We start from the raw sequence: 5,461 nt of genomic DNA on the forward strand, positions 1-5,461 counted from the left end.
ATTGTAGACAGTGCGTGTGAGAATCAAATTATTAGGCTATAAATGATTATAATTATTATTTATTTATTAGCAAGGCTTAATAATCCCCCTCCGGTGAGTTTTAGTGGGCAGCAATAAATTAAAAACGAATACAAGTGCTTCAATAATGGTTCTTTACGTACTTTAAATATTGTGAATATGGTATTTTTTAATTATACTGTATTTGTATTGACCCCGGCCGCATTTGGACCGCAGCCGCATTACTACAAACTGGCTTAACGTGTGCGACTCCTGTGTGGATTTGCCGGCCTGAAAATGAGTCTGCGCCGAATCCACTTGCTCTCTGGGTTGTAGGTTGTTGGCAGTTTTTGTTCGATCCCACTTCTTTTTGAAGTGTATTACAGTGAAGGTCCACTTCAGTATACTCTCTTTCCCCAAAGAAACAAATTGAAAAAAGTTATATGTTTGGCATTACGTTAATGCCTAATCACTGTGTTAATTTGCTGGCACATGACCAAATTTCTTCAAACAAGAAGTCGTCAAGATGAATTAAAATAACAAATTGTATCTTTGACAAGGACAAACAGGTTCATCATAGTTTCAGTTACTTGGTCTGTGTTCATGGTGTACAAAACATTTCAAATAAAATAACAGAAGTTGGGATGAAGTAACCAAAGCATTTTTTATCCTTGTCCCTCAAGATATGATTTTATTTTTAACATGTGTAATTTGTATTCCTAGTGGTCTGGTATAGAGAATACTAAAGAGCAAGAAAAGGTTAAAATTAGTGATCCATAACATTTTACACACACGCACACACACATATACAGTGTTGTGTGTGTATATATATATATATATATATATATATATATATATATATATATATATATATATATATATCCAGGTGCAATGAATGTTGCTGATATTGATGAGCTGTAGGTGAGCAACATTTTGTTTTTAAAGGTACAATCCCAAAACAGAACTGAAAAAAAGATTTTACCAGGTAATATCAGTAGTACTACTAAAATTAAGATATCTGACTGCATACCGAAAATAATTTTAAGCCAAAAGTGCTGCATTTATCAATACATTCTTGATCGTAATAACAATCTTTTGTATGCTGTTGTATATTTCTTTGATACATGTCATCGGGCCGCATCGACAGGATTTGCTGTGTAAAAACCCTTCTTTCATTTTTCAAATACTTTACACACATGAAGAAAATACATGTTCAGTAGCTTGGTTAAAATATAATAAACTTTTATATATGCTGTACACGTTCATCATTTGTTCCATTATATAGACAGATACACCACATATACAATTTCCCCCGATAGCGATTAACAGCCTGTGTAAAATAGGCAAAAATAACAATTCCTGTTTTTCTTCTGCAGTAGCCTAAATGTCTGCTATTGTGGCCATTACTTAATTATATCTCATTTTGGAATCTATTTTGCATTTAACCAAATCCAATCTCAGATTGCCCTGGCAAATCCTAGTGCTCCTGATTACGCCTGTGTTGCTATAAAATGCAGAGTTTGATTCAAGAAAATCCTCTGAATTCAGTAGTTTTAATGTATTTTTAAACATTTATTTTTCAAAAATGATCCTTATAACTACAGTATGTGAACGTTTATGGTGTATCCACTATATAACATTTTATCATAGACATGACCAATTAACTACTACAGAGAGGAATGAGCAGAAAATTACTCCAGCCGAGTAGTTTTTATGTAATGTGCCCTTATACAGTATCCTAGAGCAGCTTGGTAACTTTGACAATCCACTTTCCTAATGTAATATAAATGACAAAATAGAGCAGTGTAACTATAACTGCATATTCCAAAAGGATACCACTCGTAAGTTAATTGAATGAAATCAATTATTAAATGCTGTTTCCCATTGCTTATTAATTCTCAAACATGTTTTGCCTGTCACAAGAACCCTATAAATTTAATAATTAAACTGCCTGTGATTGATTGTAGGGGTCTTTTTAACCACATCTTTGTATTTAGGGGTGTGCAGGATTCTGAAGGTGAGCTATGTCAGGTATTTTCAATATGATATATTCCCTTAAATCAGTGCTAACAATTTTTGGACCCAATTATGATAAAAAAAAAAAAAAAGTTAGACAATTTGCTTCCATTGTGCCATATCTCCCATGTTGTGATATTTTGAACAGAGCAAACGGTGGACCCTGTTGCGATTTGGTTAGCGCTGGCTAATCCATGCAAAGTGGGAGGCAGAAAGGGTATAAGCAAATCAAGAGAAACTGACTGCTCCTTTAATGTGTATTCTTACTCTGCATGTGTTTGATGTGATTTTTACCTATTAAAAAATAAGCATTCATTTTTTGCATTATGGTAAACATCCCATCGAGAGCGCTCAGTTTGGGAAGTAAAAAAATGATCTGTATAATATGGAATGTGACTTTATAAACTTTATTTCTGCTTTGAAAAATAGATACGTTTTTTGTTGATTACTAGAATTCATTTATTGCTGTTTTCATTTTGTTAATCCAGTACATTGAGAGCTACTGAAAATCAAAGACTGCCACAAACAGCAGCTACATTTGCCCTCCCCTCTCCCCTTTTTAACACATATTTTGTGCAGTGTGGTCATTTATGTCCACAACTGAGTGGCAGCACATGAAACATGATGAATATTAAACATGCTATAACCTAGCCTACTGCAGTCGGATGCCAATTACAAGAAATAAAATATTATCAACAAAACAAGGTAGGACTATGCAGGAACAGAAAAACTGTTGCCTCAAGGACTTTGTCAATGTATCTCTGAGCAGTAAGGTTGCTCTCAATCTGCACCAAAGGCATTCTTGTGTTAAAGGAGATTCCTCCCCACATCATCACACTTCCACCACCCCTCTGGTTGGCTTGAACAACGCAACAGTCAGCATAATGCTCCCCACGACATCTACACACACGTTGTCTTCCGTAAGGTCTGTCAAGGGCAAAACGGCATTCATTGGTGAATAAAACACTCCACCACTTTCTCTGCCGCCACCTCAGATGTTCTCTGGCACACAGAAGAAGATTTGACATACCTTTATCCAGCTTGAACTGGAGGAGTATTGCCCAAAATGGATAGAACCCTGTAGAGTTTCTATTTAGCTGGTATCAATGGAATATGCCATTATGGCAATCAGTGTTCCTTGGTGCTTTAAGATTCTGTAGGTGCAGTATGTATCAATACCTTTATACCAGTAGTCAAACCATGCAAGAGAGAGACTTCTAATGGTTCAATACTAATCCCATTGCTGTGTGCAACTAAGATCCCAATGTCTCTCAGCAAAACGACATCCGGACTGGCAGGTCTGGGATACCAGCTCACAGACTGATACGAAAGGGCAGGGCACCAGCTCTCTCGTTTACATAGCCGCAGTGTTCGTATATTCAGTACTTATACAGTCAAACCTGCTTCTAACTTTCTAAACTTAGTCTCTATACACAGTGGGTCTATATTCGTTTAACATGTGGAATTTAAATACAGTAAAAGGGATTCATGAGAGTGACCCTATAGCCAGGTTGTCCATCCAAAGTGGTGATGTATTACAAAGATGTCACTCTATTTGAATTATTTTATCATCCGATTTTGATTTAAATATGAAAAGGACATTAAAAAAACATATCAGCTTTCTGAATACTGTACACCTAGATGTTTGATATCAAGCAATCTTTCCAAAGTATTTAATTGTATTTTCCTATCCTGCCCTATAGCCTTTTGAAAAATGAGCACATTTTTCTTTCCGTAGTTTTGGAATTAGTTATATCTATAAAGTTCCAAGAAAGCTTCTGCTGTTTAAGCCTTTTGTTCTGTTAAGTGTCTGAAGAGATTGCCTTATGAAATAAAGTGACTGGCAGAGGTTTTGACTTTCAGACTGCTGCTTCAGCAGGACTGTAAATTGGAGGTCAATTTGCAGTGTTGTGCACGCTCTGCTGTTAAGAACCTTGCTAGCCAAAATTAAACCCAGATATGTCCTGTAAGATGCTATCAGGGCAGGGAAATGCAAACAATCGTTTATCTTTTTAGCACCATCTTACATTTTTATCTAGGAAATAAACAGAGTTATCTACAAAACATTGTCTTTCATTACTCGATTATAAACATTACGGCCACTTAAGGAGGGGACTCCCCATTTCCACACATTGGAATGAGGCCAAACCGAGAGGCACAATTGCATGACATTTCAGGTTATACTCTGTATAAACAGTGGAGCAGTGATATTTATGGCCGACCTTAAAAGGTGCAAAGATAAAATACAAACCTTCCATTCGGGTTAGTGTAGTTTCAAGCAATAGAAAAAAAGTTGTGTCTATTTAGTTTTTTTTTCTTTTAAAAAAAAAAAAAAAAAAACTATTTCATCCAGTATTAGGCAAGTGGCTTTGTGTCTGTAGCCATCAAACAATATCTTCCAAGGATGGACTCCGCTAAGAAAAAAAAAAAAAAAATTGTTGAATAATTCAGTGGTTGGGAAAAAGTAAAGATGAAGTCTGCAGCCCTGTGGAGGATATGTCAGTGTTGCTCCCAATACAGGTTACTTCTTGTCTTTGTGCTGGTTGACATACACAGCTGACACTTTCATCTACATTTTCAGCCTCAGCTTTGGCCCAGTTGATCCAGCTTTAGGAGTTTCAATCTTCCTCTGCTGTTGTAAAGAATGTAGTATTGGGTCTGCCAGGAGTGTGCTATTGTCTGATTGCTTGTTTCACATATCCAGAGCACATGCCCAAGCCAGGATCCTCCTCTTTTAGCAACCTTTGATTCTTTTGTACTTTGGTTGGATATCTTCTAAAGATCTGCATTGCATTTCTTAATAATGATGTTGAAAAACTGCTTATTTTCATTAAAGGTTTAAGATGTAGGATTAGACAATTAATACACTGTGTTGTACGTGCTCCGTGCACTACCATTGCTGCTTGTGTCATGTGAGCTGCTCAGTGTGTTGAATTGATATGCAAATAAATCCTGTTCATCTGCGGGGCGTATCAGCTTCAACCTCCGTCTCGATCTTCTGCCTGTCACTCAGCAGTGAATGCACGCACCCACACGGCCGACGACTACTCTGTCACAAGCATTAATACCCTGTATCTTTCTAAACAAGAGGTTTAGGGGAGCTCCCTAATAAATGCTGAATCTCAAAACAAAAATTGTGTGAATATAGTCATTGTTACAACTGTGTATAATGGTTTACTATATGCAACATTTTACATATCTGCCCTTACTCTGGTCCCACCTGTCAGATACGCAACAGACTACTGTATTAGGTTAGAGATCAAATTCATGGTAAATAACAAAGTGATATCACCAACTGAAATGATCTCTTTAGCATGTTTACACTGAACCAATTTACCGTGTCTGTGGCGGCACTGATGCGGTATCTCCAAGTATAAATGGGAAATGCCAGTAAAATGCAGCCACACTTTATTCCGCCACTAAACCATCTCTCGAGGTGGTTCAGTGG

The sequence above is a fragment of the Acipenser ruthenus genome, chromosome 1 (assembly GCF_902713425.1).
Source record: "Acipenser ruthenus chromosome 1, fAciRut3.2 maternal haplotype, whole genome shotgun sequence".
NCBI classification, from domain to species: Eukaryota; Metazoa; Chordata; class Actinopteri; order Acipenseriformes; family Acipenseridae; genus Acipenser; species Acipenser ruthenus.